This window comes from Cebus imitator, unplaced genomic scaffold (genome assembly GCF_001604975.1).
Source record: "Cebus imitator isolate Cc_AM_T3 unplaced genomic scaffold, Cebus_imitator-1.0 Scaffold146, whole genome shotgun sequence".
In the NCBI taxonomy this organism is placed as follows: Eukaryota; Metazoa; Chordata; class Mammalia; order Primates; family Cebidae; genus Cebus; species Cebus imitator.
Window position 1 is genome coordinate 4,558,343 of NW_016107461.1, and position 19,112 is coordinate 4,577,454.

A 19,112-nucleotide genomic window follows, 5' to 3' on the forward strand; every position below is an offset into this window, starting at 1 on the left:
TTTTTTGGAGATAGGGCCTTGCTCTGATGGCCAGGCTGGAGTGCAGTGATGTGATCACAGTGTATTGTAATTTTAAACTCCTGGGCTCAAGTGATCCTCCCTCCTCAGCCTCCTGGGTAGCTGACACTACAGGCATGTGCCACCATGCCCGGCTAATTTTTAAAGTTTTATGGAGACAGAGCCTTGCTATGTTGTCTAGGTTGCAGCTCCTTGTACATTGTAGATGTGAATATTTATTGGTCTTTCTGCTGGAATCATTCCCTCTCCCATCTGTTTGTCTTTAAATTCTGGGCATGCACACACACTCCACCCGCACATCCTAACTGCAAAATATTGATGTTGTCCAACCTGCCTTGAAAAGGGAGAACTGTTTTTCCCTCTTTGTATCTCTGCTGGTGTCCAGTCCACTGCTGTGTTTTTGGCAAATACTTGACCCACAGAGTGTGGGAGGCAGGAAGGGAAGGCTTCTGCATTTCCTTTGTGGACCCCACATCATGGATCCATTAAGCATATTGGGAAACCAGCAGGTCAGGTGGTTGCACACTCTAGGTGCCTCTGACTCCAAATTGCTCAGGGCCCCCTGCACGCCAGTGATTTGCTTTTCTTTGTGAGTTGTCTCTTCACTCATACTCCTAGGCTGAGTTCCCCAAAACAGTGGCTAGCACAGCACCTGTAACAGTTGCGGGTGCATATCTGATCTTGCGTGACCTGATTTACAGGGTATTTTGAATAGGAGCTACCTATTATGGCTTGGGATATGGCTAAAGTTTACTTGACTTCCTTTCATAAAGTGACTGGTAGAATATGTGACATAAGACTATTATTGCAAAAGCAGAAGTGGTAGGGGGTGATTGAGCTTGGGCAGCATTGGAAGGCAGACAGGCCCACATCAGCACCGTCCTGGCCATTTGTAGGTTATATGACCTTGGGGGAATCCCCTCCACTCTCTGAGCCTTTGTTTCTTCCCTCATTAAGGAGATCATCCATTCCTCATTGGATTATTATAAGGCTTAAGATCAAACATCTTTCAAGGCACTCAGAGCAGTGGCTGGGCTCGGGGTCTTCAGACTGTAACCATAGCAAACACTCAGATCCCAGCCACCTTCCCTTCTCTTCCCTCCAGCGTGGGAATGTGGAGGACCAACCTGCTCATTCCCATTTGCCCTGGAGTTCTTTCTTCTGAACTTCATCTAGCACCTGCTGTGCACCAGGGATTCATGGGTGGGGAGGTCAGGGACAGCCAAGTCTGGCGTCTAGCCTTCAGCTTGCCTCAGTCCCTGTGGCTGACACCTGGCCTTTTGCTCTGGAATCTGGACCCTACAATTTCCTACCAAGGTCTCAGCCCAAAGAGGGCTCAAGGGCACCCCCTATTGGTGAGAAGATTCCATAGCTGCCCACGTCTCCCCATCTCCTGAGTGGGTGATCAGCCCCAGCAATCCAGAGACATATTCTTGGATTCTGCTAGCTTTATTTTTCAGTTGAAAACTCAAAGGAAAGGTTATGTTCCAAAAGAAATTTTAAAAACTTTGCTCTAGCCTGGGGGCCTGAATTCTCAGGTGCCCCTACCAAAACAGAGACCCTCCAAAGCATTCAGTCCCAGTGTGTCTATCCCAAAGAGAACAGCTCTCTGCCTGGGCTTCTGAAGAGCTATCAGTTCCCCTCAAATAACTTCCTGCCTCAAGAGATCCCTGGATCAGGCAGGGAATGCTAGGACCAGGCAGCTGAGAACCTGGCTTCCTGTCCCCCTCCACACAGTCAGCGTTCTGACGTGGTAACTTCCCACATGACTGTTGAATAAGTGAATAAATACCTTGGGCATGAACAGGAGCCGGGTAGAGCTCTCTCTGCAGCGCTGGGACTCACTGGCCGTGCGGTCTCTTGGTTTACAGTGGAGATTTGGAGGAAGTGGGGGAATTACCCAGATCAGTGGGAGAGTTTCACGTCCTCAGAAGTATTTTGAGTGCAATGGCAAATAGCTCTTCTTCCCTGCATTTGAAGCACGTGCCGTTCTGAGTTTCCTGGCATTCCATGCTGGTTATTCTGTCCCAGCCAAGAATCTTGCCTTTATCAAGGAGCTGGAATTAGAGTAGAAGGTGAAGGAGTTTGAAGTCTTTGGCAGCCTAGTGCTGGCTTAGACAAAATCTCAAACTGTAAAGAAGAGAGAAGAGAAGTAAGGCCAGGCTATGGGCCCCAGAGGAGAGGGGCCCCTGCTGTTTCCTGAAAAAAATTATGCTGGGGCCCCTATTACAGCCCCTGGCCCTCCTTATTAAAAGGACAACTCTCCATCCACCCCCACCCACCTCCCTCTCCCCTTTCTGTAAGAGCAGCAGGGATGGGTCGATGAGTCCCTACACCTGCCAGGCCTTTGCAGGCAGCAGTGTTAGGCCTAGCCTGCTGAGCTCCCAAGAAATTGAACAAGCATCTATGGAGCACTCACTCCATGTCAGGCTCTGCCACCAGCACCCTGGAGACAGACGACCAAGACATACTTCCCAGCCCAGGGGAGGGTGGAACCTTAGCACACGATGTATTGAGAGCTCGGGATGTATCCAACCCAAAGTGCAGGCTAAAGGGAACTCTTACTGTGTGGGTGGGATCTTCAGTGCAGCTTGCAATGGAGGCTGCTCTACTGTTTCCCCATCAAGTGTGGTGGGCAAGGGCACAGACTGGACACTCTGAGCTACCAGGGTAAGGAAGCGCTCTTGTATCCCTCATGTGCTAGGAGAACTGTTTAAAAGATGGGATTTATTTAATTTTTTTGAGATGGAGTCTCACCCTGTCACCCAGGCTGGAGTGCAGTGGCTCACTGCAACCTCTGCCTCCGGGCTCAAGCAATTCTGCCTCAGGCTTCTGAGCAGCTGAGATTACAGATGCCTGCCACCACACCCAGCTAATATTTGTATTTTTAATAGAGATGGGTATGGCCAGGCTGGTCTCCAACTCTTGACCTCAAGTGATCGGCCCGCCTCGGCCTCCCAAAGTGCTGGGATTACAGGCGTGAGCCACTGCACCCTGCTATTTATTTTTTTGAGATGGAGTCTCGCTCTGTTGCCCAGGCCGGAGCGCAGTGGTGCAATATCGGCTCACTGCAACCTCTGCCTGCTAGGTTCAAGTGATTCCCCTTTCTCAGCCTCCTGAGTAGCTGGGACTACAGGCATGAGCCACCACACCTGGCCAGGAAGTGCCCTCTATCCCTCATCTGCTAAGAGCACTGTCTAAAAGATGGGCTTTAGGTAGCCTTTTCTGCCATCTCTTTCTACTACATTCTGGTTCTTTTTCAGTGTGTAATTTTCAGTAATTAGTAAATTAGGTAATTGGCCAAATTAATTACTGAACTACAAATTTAGTGATTAGTAATTTTAATAATGTCTAGTTCCCTTCTGAAATCTATAATCTCTGTCTAATAAGCCTACTATCTGAGTCCTGTAGGTCTGTGTCTATTATTGTCTGTCTGTGCTAGTTTTTACACTTAGAATTGTACCTCCCTAAGTGTGTTTTTTTATAACTATGGTGTTCATAATCGTAACATGCCCAGCATGGAGGCGCTCAATAAATATACATTTCCAATATCAAAAATTTTCAATGTGGTAAAACACAAAAAATTTACCAGAACCATTTTAAAGTACATACTTCAGTGTAAGTACATTCATATTTTTGTGCAGCCAAACTCTGGAACTCACTAAATCCTGCCAAACTGAAACTCTATCCCCATTCAATAAGCCATTACTGGCTCTCCCATCTCCTGGCCGCCACCACTCTACTTTCTGTCTCTCTGAATCTGATTACTCTAGGTCCTTCACATAAGTGGAATCATACAGTATTTCTCTTTTTGTGACTGGCTTATTTTACTTTGTATAACATCCTCAAGGTTCATCCATGTGCTAGCATGTGTCAGAATTTCCTTCGTTTTTAAGGCTGAATAATGTTTGACTGTATGGAGAGACCACATTTGTTTATCTGTCGGTGGGCACTTGGGTTGCTGCTATCTTTTTGGCTGCTATGAATAACGAGACCAGCTCACTCATGGAGACCCCTAAGCCACGCGGTGCTGAAGGAATTAAGAAACAGACAGAGATAGAGAGCAAAAGGTGGGTTCAGAGTGGAGCACCAGGGGTCTCACAGCGTTTCCAGCTGAGAGTCCAGAGCAAACTCTGACCTATGTGTTTATCTTTGACTTTCCAGTGACAAGTTTTACAAGCTGATCCTCTGTGTCCTTTCATTGGTTAAAGGTAAACTAACCAGGCAGCTAGTGTGTGTTTACTATAGGTTAAAGACAAACTAGAAAATGCTTTTTACAAGGGAACAAAGGAGAGGGTCACATATCCTGTGTTCTAAGAACTAATTCATCTGGCGTGAGACATATTTATATTGGTTACCGTTTTATAGTGCTTTGCGCAGTTTTCCGCTTTGGGGGCAGTTTTCTGCTTTGGGGGGCTCACTAGGTTTCCCTTGCCACCACTCTCAATAGGATTTCTCAGCAAACAATATGATTTCTCACACGCGCCAGAATTTGCTCTCAAAAACGCTGCCATGAACATCAGTGTATAAATGTGTGAGGCCCTTTGAATTGTAGGGAGTACACATCCAAAAGTAGAAATGCTGGATTATATGGTAATTCTTTGTTTTGAGACAGAGTCTCACTCTGTCACCCAGTCTGGAATGCAGTGTTGCAATCTTGGCTGACTGCAATATCCGCCTCCTGAGTTCAAGCGATTCTTATCCCTCAGCCTCCCGAGTAGCTGGAATTACAGGCCTGCACCACCACACCTGGCTAAATTTTGTGTTTTTAGTAGAGATAGGGTTTCACCATGTTGTCCTGGCTGGTAGTGAACTCCTGGCCTCAAGTGATTCACCTGCCCGGGCCTCACAAAGTTCTGGGATTACAAGTGTGAGCCACCACGCCTGGCCTATTTTTACCTTTTTGATGAATTGCCATACTGTTTTCCATAGCTGCAGCTCCATTTTAAACTCCCAGTAAGAGTACACAAGGGTTCCAACTGCTCAGCATCCTCGCTAACAATTGTTATTTTCTGTACTGATTACAGCCATCCTCATGGGTCTGAGGTGGTCTCTCCATGTAGGTCATCTTCTTTTTCTTTTTTGTAGCTGGAGTCTCACTCTGTCACCCAGGCTAGAGTGCAGTGGTGCAATCTTGGCTCACTGCAACCTCCACCTCCCAAGTTCAAGCAATTCTCCTGCCTCAGCCTCCCAGGCATCTGGGACTTCAGGCATGTGCCACCACACCCAGCTAATTTTTCTATTTTTAGTAGAGATATGGTGTTACTATGTCAGCCAGGCTGGTCTAAAACTCCTTACCTGAAGTGATCCACCACCTCAGCCTTTCAGAGTGCTGGGATTACAGGCGTGAGCCAGCATGCCCAGCCTCTCCATGTGGTTTTGGTTTGTTTCCCTAATAATTAGTGATGGTGAGCATCTTTTTATGTGCTGATTGGCCATTTGCATCTCTTATTTGGAGGACTGTCTATTCATATCCTTTGCACATTTCTGTACTGCGTTAGTTGGGTTTTTGTTGTTGCATTGTGAGAGTGCTTTATCTATTCTAGATGGGAACTCTATCACATGTAATTTGCACCTCTGTCCTGTCATTCTGCAGGCTCCCTTTTCACTCAGTTAATAGTATCCTTTGATGCAATCCAATTTGTCTACTTTTCCTTTTGTTGTTTGGGCCTTTGGTGTCATATCCAAGAGATCATTGCCAAAGGAAGCTCTCCTTCTATGTTTTAAGAGCTGTTGGCTTGGAATGGTGGCTCATGCCTGTAATCCCAGCACGTTGGGAGGCCAAAGTGGGTGAATCAAGAGGTCAGGAGTTCAAGACCAGCCTGGCCAAGATGCCCTGTCTCTACTAAAAATACAAAAATTAGCTAGGTGTGACGGCGGGTGCCTGTAATCCCAGCTACTTGGCAGGCTGAGGCAGAGAGTTGCTTGAAGCCGGGAGCGAGAGGTTGCAGTGAGCCGAGATATCATGCCACTGCACTCCAGCCTGGATGACAGAGTGAGACTCCATCTCAAAAAAAACAAGAATTGTATAGTTTTAGATCTTACACTCGGGTCTTTGATTCATTATTGAGGTTTTTTTTTTTTTTTTTAACGTGATATAAGGTAAGGCTTTATGTTCATTCTTTTGCCTGTGGACATCTAGTTTTCCCAGTGGATATCTAGTTTTCCCACACCATTTGCTGAAAGACTCTCCCTTCCCTGACTGACAAGTCTTGGCATCCTTATTGAATTCATTTGACTGTATGTGTAAGGGTTTCCTTCTGCAATCTGTATTCCATTCCACTGGTCTCTCCGTAGGTATTTACTGCCATACCACGCTTTTGACCACTGTAGCATTTAATAATACATTTTGAAATTTGGAAGTAAAAGCCTTCCAACTTTGTTATTCTTTTTTAAGACTACTTTGGCCATTTGGGATCCCTAGAAATTGCATATAAACTTTATGCAATTTATAAGGGTGGATTTTTCTATAATTGAAGAAAAAATGTCACTGGGATTTTGAGAGCAATTACACTAAACCTGTAGATCACTTTGTGTCCTATTGACAACTTAATGAAACTAAGCCTTATAATCTATAAATACAAGATTTTTTTTGTATTTTACATTTGTTACACAACCAATCTCTGGAACTTTAAATCCTGCCAAAGTCTTTGCCTCCTGGTTAAGTTTATTCCTATTTTATTCTTTTTGATGGTATTGTAAACTGACTTTTTTCTTTTTTTTAAAGATGGTGTCTCACTGGTGTGTAGAAATGCAACTGACTTTTCTGTTGATTTTATAATCCTGAAACTTGGACAAATTATTAGTTCTAACAGTTTATTTTGTGCAGTCTTCAGGATTTTCTACAAAGATGATCATGTCATTTGTTAATAGAGAAAATTTTACTTCTTCCTTTCCAATTTGAATGCCTTTTCTTTTTCCTTTCTTTCTTAATAACTCTGGCTAGGATATCTAGTATTGTGAAACCAGGCATCATTGTTTTATTCATCATCTTGGAAAACTTTGTCTCTCATCATTGAGAATGATATTAGCTGGAGGTTGTTCATATGACCTTTATTACGTAGAGATTGTTTCAATTTCTAGTCAGCATGTTTTTAATCGTGAAAGGGTATTAAACTTCATTAAATGCTTTTTCTGTACTAATTGAAACAAATTGTCATGTGTTTTCTTTCCTTCATTCTGTTCATGTGGTATCTTACCTTAATGTTTTTATGGTAACCACCTTTGCATTCCAGGAAGAACTCTCACTTGATCATGTTGTATAATTCATCTATGACACTGTTGAATTCTCCTTATTAGCGTTTTCTTGAACACTTTTGCATGTGTATTGATCAGGGATAGTGGTGTGTTTTCTTCTGCTGCTTTGTCTGCCTTTGGTATCAGTAATGCTGGCCTCACAGAATGAGTTTGGAGGTATTCTTTTCTCAGGATTTTTTGAAGATGAGCAGGATTGGTATTGGTTCTGTAAAGGTTTGGTACAGGTCACCCTTGAAGCCATTTGTTCTTGTACTTTTCTTTCTTGTCAAGTTTTTGGTCACTGATTCAATCTCCTTGGTAGTTATGTCAGTTTTTCCATCTTCTATTTCATTTATTTCTGTTTTAACCTTTATTATTTCCTTCCTTCTCCTAGCTTTGGGTTTAGGCTGTTCTTCGTTTTCTAATAATTTAAGGTACAAAGTTAGGATTGCGGTTTGAGAGCCTTTCCTTTTTCTTTTATTTGACAGAGAGTCTTGCCACTTGCTGAGTTAGTCTCAAATTCCTGGGCTCAAGCAATCTCCTGGCCTCAGCCTTCCAAGTAGCTGGGTTTATAGAACAGTATCAATATGCCTGGCTGCTGCTGCTTTGTGTGTGTGGAGGGGTGGAGGTTGAGGAAAATGGAGTCTAGCTGTCTTGCCTAGGCTGGAGTGCAGTGGTGCAATCTCGGCCTGCTGCAACCTCCTCTTCATAGGTTCAAGTGATTCTGCTGCCTCAGCCTCCCAAGTAGCTGGGATTACAGGTGCCTGCCACCACACCTGGCTGATTTTTATGTTTCTAGTAGAGATGGGGTTTCACCACATCAGCCAGGCTGGTCTTGAACTCCTGACATAAGCTAGGTGGATCACTTGAGGTCAGGAGTTCAAGACCAGCCTGGCCAACATGGTGAAACCCTGTCTCTACTAAAAATAGCCAGGTGTGGTGGCATACAACTGTAATCCCAGCTACTCTGAGGCTGAGGCACAGGAATCACTTGAATCCAGGAGGTTGCAGTGACCTGTCTGATGCCGCTGCACTCCAGCCTGGGCAACGGAGTCAGATTCTGTCTCAAAAAAAAGTGACATGTTAAAGTCGCCTACTGTTACTGTAGAACTATCTGTTTCTCCTTTTATTCTGTCAGTGTTTGCTTCATGTATTTAGGAGCTCTGAGGTGTGCTGCATGCACGTTTATAACTGTTACATCTTTTTGGTGAATTGAGTGTCATTATCTCTTAAAACAGCTTTTGTCCTTAAGTCTAGTTAGTCTGAGATTAGCTCCTCCTCCTTATTTTTGGTTACCATTTGCATGGAATATCCTTTTTCATCCTTTCACTTTCAACCAATGTGTAAGTCTCTGACAGTCTTTTGATTGTAGAATTCATTTGCATTTTTAAAGACTATCATCTGATGAAACTCACTACCCTATTGGGTGACTATGCCATGAGGCCCACCGCCAAGGGCTCAGTGAGCAGCTCCTCTGGGAGGACTCCAGCACACCATTTGCGAGGCCTCCCACTGCCACTCTGTGGATTGTTTTCTGCATGGCTCATGGTTTGTTTTCTCTCTCATTTTCTTCCTTCTGCCTTCCTTTGTGTTAATTGATTTTTTGATGTGACACACTTAGAATCCCTTCTTATTTCCTTTTGTGTACATGCTATAGATATTTTCTTTGTAATTACCGTGAGGATTATGTAATACGTCCTGAAATTGTAGCAATCGATTTTAAATTAGTAAGTTCAATCACATACAAATAATCTACTCCTTGACAGCTCTACCCCTTCCTATGTTGTTGTTACAAAGTGTATCTATATTTTAGAGAGAAGGTCTCACTCTGTCACCCAGGCTGGAGTGCAGTGGCACTGTCATAACTTATTGTAACCTCCAGGCCCTGGACTCAGACGATTCTCCATAGCTGAGACTACAGGTGCACGCCACCATGCCTAATTTGTTTTTTTAATAAATTATATATTTAACACAGACTTATGGTTACAAATCTCTTTTAAATCCAATAGAATAATTCAAATCAGAGATATGAATCAAAATTCCAATAACACAGGTCTTTATATGTGGCTTCAAATGTCCACCTAGCATCCTTTTTTTTTTTTTGACTTGAAGGACTCCCTTTAGCATTTCTTGCAAGGTAGGTCCCAGCGTAATGAACTGTCTCAGCTTTTGTTTATCTGAGAACGTCTTAATTTCTCTGGTCGGGTGCAAGGTGGGAGGATCACATGAGGTCAGGGGTTCAAGACCAGCCTGGCTAACATGGTGAAACCCCATCTCTACTAAAAATACAAAAACATGGTGGCGGATGCCTGTAATCCCAAATACTTGGGAGGCTGCACCAGTGTACTGCAGCCTGGAGGACAGAGCAAGACCCTGTCTCAAAAAGATAATAAAAAGTGTCTTAATTTCTTCCTCTTATGAGAGTTCATGAGATGCCTTTATGTAGTAACTTATTGTTGTAACCGAATGAGTGCAAAATCACCACCGAGACAAAGACTAGGCCAAATTACAGGGTCGTCATTGCTGGTGGTGATGAGGACTCGAGCCTCAAAGAGAGGGTGTCAAGACCTTTTATGCCTGTAAACCACCTCCTGGGTGGGGGTAAGGGTGAGGGGCTTTAGACATTCCGAGGGCCGGGGACTTCGGACATTCCAGCTGTTACTTAAGTGGTTCACGGAAGTCAAGATAAGCATAGTTTACACATTGTCTGGGTAGGGTGGAAATTACAGACCTTAGTTACTTATTACAAGTCACAGGGGCCAAGATGGCGTGGGTTTGGACTGCTTGCCTGTCACATCAGGCTTACAGAGAGCAATTTCAACAGAAAGCTGAAGTATGGCTGAGGTATGCAGTTTTATGGGGCATTTCCCATGTCACATTATAACCACCTTTTAATTTGTCTTTCAAAATTTCACTATAATTGGTGACTGCTTTTCTTAAATACTTCACTGGTGTCCAAGAGAGGAGAATAATTTATCCCTTGTTTAAAAAATAATAATAAACCCGGCCGGACATGGTGGCTCACACCTGTAATCCCAGCACTTTGGGAGGCCGAGGCAGGCGGATCATGAGGTCAGATGTTTGAGATCATCCTGGCCGACATGGCGCAACCCCATCTCCACTAAAACACACGCAAAAAAAATTAGCTGGGCTTGGTAGCACCTGACCGTAATCCCAGCTACTCAGGAGGCTGAGGCAGGAGAATTGCTGGAACCCGGGAGATGGAGGTTACAGTGAGCCGAGATTGTGCCACTGCAGTCCAGCCTGGGTGACATAGCAAGACTCTGTCTCAAATAAATAAATAAATAAGCCCTAAGAGGAAGGGAGAGGACCTTAACTGCAGATAAGAGTCCATTGTTACCCTGTGGCTGTAAATCTTCTGAGTTGCTTGTCCTGTCAGATGTTCTGTTGATAGCTGTAGCAGCTGACAGTTTTGTATTTACACGGTCAGAACAATGAGTGCTTTTGCTTGATTCCCAGATTCTCCAACCTTCCCACTAAAAGGGCATAGAAGTCAGTGGCAACAAGAGGTGTACTTCCAAGAGCTACAGATGCCAGAATTAGTGGCTGCCATTCACAGACATTTAAAATTTAATGAATTCAACAGCAGAAGAGAAAATTAATCAACTGGAAAATACAACAGACGGCAGATGACACGAGAGGATCCAACATGTCTCAAATTCCAGGCTGGGTGTGGTGACTCATTATTGTAATCCCAGCACTTTGGAAGGCCAAGATGGAGCCACACCACCTGCTGTCTTGGCACTTCATGAGTCCAATGCTGCTTCCTGAGAGGATCTTGTTCGTAGACCATGACCTTGATTCCTGCCTCTAAGCCTAGCTTTATTCTCAGCAGCCACCACCTTTTTGGTACTAGAACAGTGCTTTTTCTAGTACACTCATAAGTGGATGCTGAAATCACAACCTGGCCATTTGGATGTTCAACTAATGCTTTATGCCGCAGAGTCCCTGGAACTCACCGGAGCTCAGGTGTGTAGCACTACCTTGTTACTCTACGGCTGGGAGTGCAAACATTGTTGATGTGTTTATTTCCCATTTTTTACTTTGGAGGTTTTGTTTTGTGAGACAAGACCTTACTCTGTCATGCAGCCAGGAGTGTAATCATGGCTCACTGTTGCCTTGACTTCCCGGGTTCAAGCCATCTCACCTCAGCCTCCAAAAGTGCAAGGAGTATAAATGTGAGCCACTGCACCTGGCCTACTTTTGAGCTTTGAGTTATTTATATATTCTAGAGATGAGTCTCTGGAGATGAGTCTTTGGTCTTATAGGTGGTTTGTAAACATTTTATCCAATCTGTAGCTTATAATTGAGTCTTTCAGAGAGCAAAAATATGGTCTCTCTTGGCAATACTCTGCCGCTGTAGCAGGAGAGCAGACACAGACAGTATGTAAATGAACATGTGGATGTATCCCTTAAGTAAATGTCCATTTGTGGTAAAGAGATCTCTAGACAGATCAGTGCTGACAGGTTATTTCATTAATACTTGAGCTGCGAGTCATCTGTAACCTCATGCTTACTTTCTCTTATTCCACTGTCTTCTGTTGCTGCTGGTGGGATAGCAATTGTCAGCATGTTCTTCCTTCTTTCCACCCTCCTCAGTAGCTTTTAGGACCTTTTCTTTGTATTTTCTGCAATTGTGTTTGGATGGGTCTAGGTATGGATGGATTTGGAGATTGTGCCTCCTGACTCTAAAGGGTCCTGGGTCCTGTCTCTGTTTTCATTCTGGAATTATTATTATTATTATTATTATTATTATTATTATTTTTTTTTTTTTTTGAGACAGACTCTTACTCTGTCACTAGCCTGGAGTGCAGTGGCAAGATCTCAACTCACTGCAACCTCCACCTCCTGGGTTCAAGCGTTTCTCCTGCTTCAGCCTCCCAAGTAGCTGGGATTACAGGCAAACACCACCACACCTGGCTAATTTTTGTATTTTTAGTAAAGATGGGGTTTCACCATGTTGGCCAGATTGGTCTCAAACTCCTGACCTTAGGTGATCCACTCATCTTGGCCTTCCAAAGTGCTGGGATTACAATAATGAGTCACCACACCCAGCCTGGAATTTGAGACATGTTGGATCCTCTCGTGTCATCTGCCGTCTGTTGTATTTTCCAGTTGATTAATTTTCTCTTCTGCTGTTGAATTCATTAAATTTTAAATGTCTGTGAATGGCAGCCACTAATTCTGGCATCTGTAGCTCTTGGAAGTACACCTCTTGTTGCCACTGACTTCTATGCCCTTTTAGTGGGGCTTTGGTTATGGCAATCGTATGTAGCACTGGCTGAAGAATCTCAAGGTAGCTAGTGCTAGAACTGAATTAGAGGTCCACCCTGGTAGTCGGGACAAACCCGCACACATTTGCTCACAGAAGTCATCTTCTGTGTTGATGATGATTTTTGCGGTATGAGAGCGGAGGGAAAACAGGGGCTGAGCATTTTCCCTAAACGAGAGTGGAGATTCAAATCCTTAGTGAGGCTGGGTGTGGTGGCTCATGCCTGTCATCCAGCACTTTGGGAGGCCAAGGCAGGTGGATCACCAGAGGTCAGGAATTCAAGACCAGCCTGGCCAACATGGAAAAACACCATCTCTACAAAAATACGTGCCTGTATTTTTGGGAGGCTGAGGCAGTAGTAGTGCTTGAACCTGGGAGGTGGAAGTTACAGTGAGGTGAGATTGTGCCACTACACTCCAGCCTGGGTAGATCACAAATAAGAGAGATAATTGACTCACAGTTCTGCAGGCTGTACAAGCACAGCTCCAGCATCTGCTTGGCTTGTGGCGAGGCCTTGGGAAGTTTACGATCATGGCAGAAATGGGAATGGCTGCAAAGAGAGAGAGGAGGTGCCAGGCTCTTTATAAACAAACTGCTCTCAGGTGAACTAACAGAGCAAGAACTCACGCTTCACCAAACGCAGGATGCTAAGCCATCCACCCCCTCTAACAAATGTGAAATTTGGAGAGGACACACATCCAAGCTGTATCAGGACTTAAATGTTTTGTTTTGACCCTTAGCTCCTTGGATGACAATTATTTGTTCTCCCTGGCAAGAGAGAGAGATGGATTTTCCCTCCGGGGGAAGGCAGATGCCAGACAGGGCGCAGAGTGCCAGCTGGCTGGGGCGGCTTACCGCACTGTGGAGGAGGGGCCGGGGCCCGAAGTTGCAGGCAGACAGGTGGATGTAGGTGGCCGCCAAAGTACAGGCAGATTGGAGCTCCCGGGTGCCACAGGGGTCCTGCACACACAGGCTGAGGAATGGTTCAAGGTCCACCTGAAATCGGGGCCACCCAGTCACTGTCTCTAACCTAGGCCCCTCCTCCATGCCCCTCCCCAGGGTAGACTGGGGAAAGGGCTTTCTTTGCCCCAGGGGCCAGGCTCACACCACCCAGAAGCAGTTCCCCAAGCTGGAACGGGGGTCCTGGAAGAAGGCCCGGCAGGTGGGGCTCTGTCCTGGGCAGGTCGGCCGAGTCTTCTTGGTGGCCCTGCGGTCACCATCCACCTGGCGGGACAGACGCAAGACTCAGGCCTCCCACTGAACCATGTGGCTCCCCCACATACATTGGCCTCAGCAGGAGACTTCCCCCCAACCCTGGGTCTCCAAAGACCGCTGCAAAGCCAGCAGGCCACCTGCCTCTCCTGGGACTCTGCAGTGAGCAGCCCTTAAGAGCCTCAGCCAGAGGGAGGAAGGGCAGGTGTACCTGCTCACCTGCCAGGCCAGGCTGAGCTCCTCCAGGCTGTGGGCCACAGAGCCAGCCGGCAACATCAGCTCATTGCCTGCTTTATTGTCGTTGGTGCTCAGAGGGCCAGCGGATATGCCTGTGGGGAGGAGGGAAGCTGAGGATGTCCTGAGAACCCGTGATCCTCCCCCTGGGGACCTGTATGAGAGACAAGCCTGAGGCACACTGAGAAGTGGTAGAATCCCGCCACCTCCACCCCAGACTGCTGGAGCCCAGGGCTCTGGTTCCAAACCCTCATCAGAAGAGGGAGAGAAAGCACAGGGACTAAGGACAGCATATGTTCCCCTGACCCCTCTCCACATCCTCAGCTTGAGTGGCCGGAATCCAGGCCCACCCTTTATGTTCCTTGGCAGAGGGACCACAGAAGGGCCCACCCCACCCTTATCCCAGGGAGCCACATGTCCCAGGGATGGGGGCAGAAAGCCCTGGGCCTTAGTGCCATCATCTCAACGACAGTTGCTGCCTAGAGCTCGGGGATCTGTCGCACTGAAGGCTGAGAATAGTGCATCCCAAAGAGGCTCTTCGTGGTGGGGCCAACCCCGCCAGGGCGCAGACTCACCGTGGTGCCAGAGGCCCAGAGTTAGGCTGCAGAGGCTGGTGGGCATGTAACAGGAGATGGACACCCCGTCCTCACTGGCCAGTTCAATCCTGGGGACATCCTTCCTTGTCATGGCAGGAGGCAGCTGGAGGTCTGGACAGCTCTCCCCCGGCAGGTAGGAGTTGTATAGCCTGTAGGCCTGTGGACCAGAGGGGGTGGGCAAAAGGGCTGACCCACAGCCAGGGGACAAGCTTGAAAATGCCATTCCCCAGGCAACCTGCCCCAGGCACAGGTTTCCAGGGGAAGCTCAGTCCTCTCCTCCTCACCTGCAGGCTGGGGTAGAAGATGAGGGTCACGTGTTTCAGCTCCACGGTCAGGGCCATGAGTCCCAAGCCTGTCCGACTCAGCATCAGGGAGAATGTGTTGTGAGCAAAGTTTTGGGCCCGGAGGATGCTGCCGCGCTGGACGCTGAGGCCCCACACCCGGCCGTTGAAAGCCACCATGTGCTGGGCCTCGGCCACCAGGGCATGGTCTAGGGAGAAGCAGCCCCAAAGGCAGGGTGAGTGGAGCCAGCTCCACCCACCACAGTGGGAGCACAATGCCTGCTGGGCACCCCAATGCCTAGAGCCCCGGCTTAGGCTGCCCTGAGGCCAGGTGTCCCCCTCCCCTGGTGCAGCAGCCAGAGCCCCAGCGATCCCCCACCAGCTTCAGGATGACATGAGCTGAAGGGCTACAGCCAATTCAGCCCTAACGAGGAATTGAGTCCTGAGACCCACTCCAAAACTGCTGTACTAAGTAACAAAGCCTGGCTCAGAGGCCACATATTCTATGCTTCCATTTATGTCAGATGTCCAGTGTAGGCACAGCCATGGACATAGCAGGAAGACTGGCAGCTGCAGGGTTTCATTTGAGGATGGTAGAAACATTTTAAAATCGATTATGGTGAAGCATGCACAACTCTAAATAAACTAGAAGCCACCGAATCGTGCACTTAAAATTCACAGATTGGCCAGGCATGGTGGTGCTAAGCCATGCTAAGCCCAGCGCTTCACAGGGCTGAGGTAGGAGGATCACTTGAACCCAGGAGGTCAAGGGTGCAGTGAGCCAAGAGTGCACCACTGCACTCCAACCATGACAACAGAGTGAGACGTAGTCTCAAAAAAAAAAAAAAAAATTATATCACACAAGCCGTCCATTTAATCTCAAGGAAGCTACTGGGGGGAAAAAAGACATTACATGGATGGCCAACGGCTCCCTCAAATATGACAGCGGTGTCCTGCAGACCTGCCTTCTGCAGGGTAGGGAAGAGATGGCCTGTGAGGGAGCAGGTCTGACCAGTCCAGCCAGCGCGGCCCCTGAGCTGTGCCTTGGGGGTGCTCGTGCCCATGGCGGGAAAGCACCATCCGTCGTGCACAGCCAGACACCTGTTGGCCAGGGCTAGCATCCTGTGGGAGGCACTACCAGTCCCGTGGTCAGCTATCAGAACTGAGGGGCACAGAGAAGCCCATGGTCACACACACAGAACTTGCTACAGCATCAGCGTGCTGCTTAGACATGACTGCACCCATGCTTCTAGGGAACCCTAGGCCTCCATGTGAGTCGCACACAGATAAACCGCTCTTTGCCAGGCCTGGGTACCGTGGCTCCCCCATGGACATGAGGGGCTCCCTCGTGCATTAAGAACAATACATACCTCTTACCCATGTGAGCGAGCCACGTGGTTACCTGCATTTCACAGTGGAGGAATCCAAGTCCACAGAGGTTAGCAGACTCACCCGAGCCACACACAGTCTCCCCAGGAGCCCAGAGCCAGTCATCTCAGCACCAGATAACCCCTAACCTGCGAGTCTGAACTCAATTAGTGCCCTTCCAGCTGTAATGGGATATCTGGCTTCTGCCCCAGCAGAGCCCACAGGGAGGGAGCTGACCTGAAGCCCTAAACCACCCACTGTACTCCTCTGTTGGGCCAAGCCTTATGTTCTGGACAAAAGCAGAATGTGTAGCCTCAGCCCTAGTCCCATAGGACCTTGGGAAGTCCAGTAAGCTCTGGGCCTGGCACTGTGATGCCACGAGCCTCTGCAGGCTTCCCTGTGCCCCCACAGTACCTGCCCCTGCATGGCCCTGCTGCTGTGCCCATGGGGAAGGGGGCTCCCAGGGAGGAGGGTGGCACAGCCTGGGGCAGGATTCACACTCCCAGGGACCCTGCAGCAGGTGGCATCTGAGCTGGCAGAACTCAGCCAGCACGTTGGGCCTGGATAGCTGTCAGAGTGGCCGCAGCAGCTTCTCCTCCACCAGGTAGCCAGTCACCCAGGCCACGTCACCCCCAGGTGGCAGCAGCGTCACCACCACTGAGTAGTTCCTAGAGGGAATGCACAGGACAAGTCACTCTGCCTGGCCAAGCCGTGCTTCCTTTGGCTGTAGAGGGGGAGCTCACAGGTCTGCAGGAAGAGCTGTGCCATGGAACCATGTGGGTGCCTCTTGGGGAGGGGCTGTCCTTGTTTTAGGAAATCCCATAATGAGGTGGAGGAGCACAGAGGCTGGCATGATGGCAGAGGTGAGGTTGAGGCCAGGACAGAAACAGCCTGCACTATTTTGAGGACATAGATATCTGATGTCATGCCTGATCTGCCCCCTGGGTCTTGGGCAGCATGGGGCCTGTGTGTGGGGATGCCGAGGACAGGAGCTGGAAGGTGTAGGAAATTGTTTTGATTTGTTTTCTGGGACAGAATCTCATTCTGTGTCGCAGGCTCGAGTATAGTGGTACCTCTATACTGAGACCTCTGCCTCCTGGGTTTAAGTGATTCTCCTGTCTCAGCCTCCAGAGTAGCTGGAACTACATGCACTCACTGCCATGCCCAGCTAATTTTTGTATTTTTAATAAAGTCAGGGTTTCACCATGTTGGCCAGGCTGGTCTCGAACTCCCGACATCATGTGATCTGCCCGAAGTGCTGGGATTACAGGCATGAGCCACTGTACCCAACTAACAGGTCTAGGAAACATCTACAGTTGAGGGGAGGACTGGAACTTTCTCAATATGTAGAGTAGGGTCAAGCCTGTGAGATCTGAATGATCAGGGAGATCTCCGCTCATGTGGGGGTGGAGTGGGACGAGGAACATTGCTCACTTTGTTGTTGATGGGCCGTTGGACGGGGTGCAGGGGCAGGTGGACTCACCTTCTAGGGAGCCCAGAGGCCCTGCAGCTGGGGGCAGGAAGCAGCCTGAATGCCCTCCCTGCCAGTTAAATCCATTTTTTGGCACCCCCACCAGATCCCACTCATCAGGTAGGCGAATAACCAGACAGGTGATTCTTCAACCAAGCCAAAGCCCCGCCCTGGGAGCTCTTCCCTTCCTCAGCCTACATTCTGACCGCAAAGCAGCAGGAGCAGGAACTTGTATTACTTGGAGCCTTTTCCCCATGATGCGGGTCTAGTCCCTATTCTACAGCTGGGGAAACTGAGGCACACAGAGCTGATGCAGAGTAATCCCAGTTAGAGGCAGAGCTGGAGTCCAGACCCTCTGGGAGGCCACCAGCATGGAAGAAGGGGGCTGCCTCCCTTCTTGGAGCCCGGTTCCTGGTGGGTCTCATGCCTGGGAGGGAAAAGAATACTGGGTCCCCAGGCCCCTGCTGTAGACTTGGTTCCCCACTTCCATCCACCACTGCCGCGTTCTCAACACAGGGACCAAAGGGGCCTTTTGAAGTGAAAGGGTGATCATGTCCTTCCTAGGTCAGAGCAGAAGCCAGAGTCCTCCCCGCCATGCCCCGGCCTCAGGACCTCCCAGTCCCTCCCAGATGCATCCACTCTCCCTTACTCACATTCTGCTTCAGCCCAAACAGCTTGCTATTAAAACAGGCCAGGCACGGTGGTGCTTGCCCGTAATCCCAGAACTTTGGGAGGCCAAGTCTCTGGAGCCCAGCCTGGCTAATATGGTGAAACCCTGACTCTACTAAAAATACAAACATTAGCCACGTATGGTAGTGCATGCCTGTAATCCTAGCCACTTGGGAGGCTGAGGCAGGAGAATGACTTGAATTTGAGAGACCGAGGTTGCAGTGAGCTGAAATCACACCACAGCACTCCAGCCTGGGTGACAGCGAATGAGACTCCATCTCAAAAACAAACAGGCCAGGCACATCCCTCTCCCAGGCCTCTGTGCAGTGGTACCCCCACCTGGAGCTCTGTTTCCACACTGGCCCCATGGCTCTTGCTTGAACTTTACCTTCTCCTCAAAGCTGGCCATAGCCACACCATAGGATCCCCAACCCACCATCTCAACAGTGTTCTTTCTCTAGCATTTGCCACCTAAGGTCTGGCTCAGTGGTGGTAAATGATGAGCAGTGGGCCACACCCAGCCTCTGGCCGGCTTCTGCAAGGCCTGCAAGAAAGAAGGGATTTGTGTGTTTAAAAGATTACAAAACAGGCTGGGTGTGGTGGCTCATGCCTGTAATCCCAACACTTTGGAAGGCCAAGGCGGGGGGTGCATTACCTAAGGTCAGGAGTTTGAGACCAGCCTGTAGTGACAAAACCCTGCCTCTACTAAAAACTAAAAAAACTTAGCCAGGTGC

At 48.1% G+C, this 19,112-nt stretch overlaps 1 long non-coding RNA gene across 1 annotated transcript; it reads right to left on the reverse strand.

The window, feature by feature from the left end:
- Positions 1-1,930: 1,930 nt before the first annotated feature.
- On the reverse strand, positions 1,931-14,582 carry LOC119473297. The gene is made up of 3 exons (XR_005202500.1): positions 14,569-14,582; positions 13,655-13,771; positions 1,931-2,148 (listed from the first exon to the last, which is right to left on the reverse strand). It is a non-coding gene; the product is annotated as an uncharacterized LOC119473297 (long non-coding RNA).
- Positions 14,583-19,112: the final 4,530 nt, after the last annotated feature.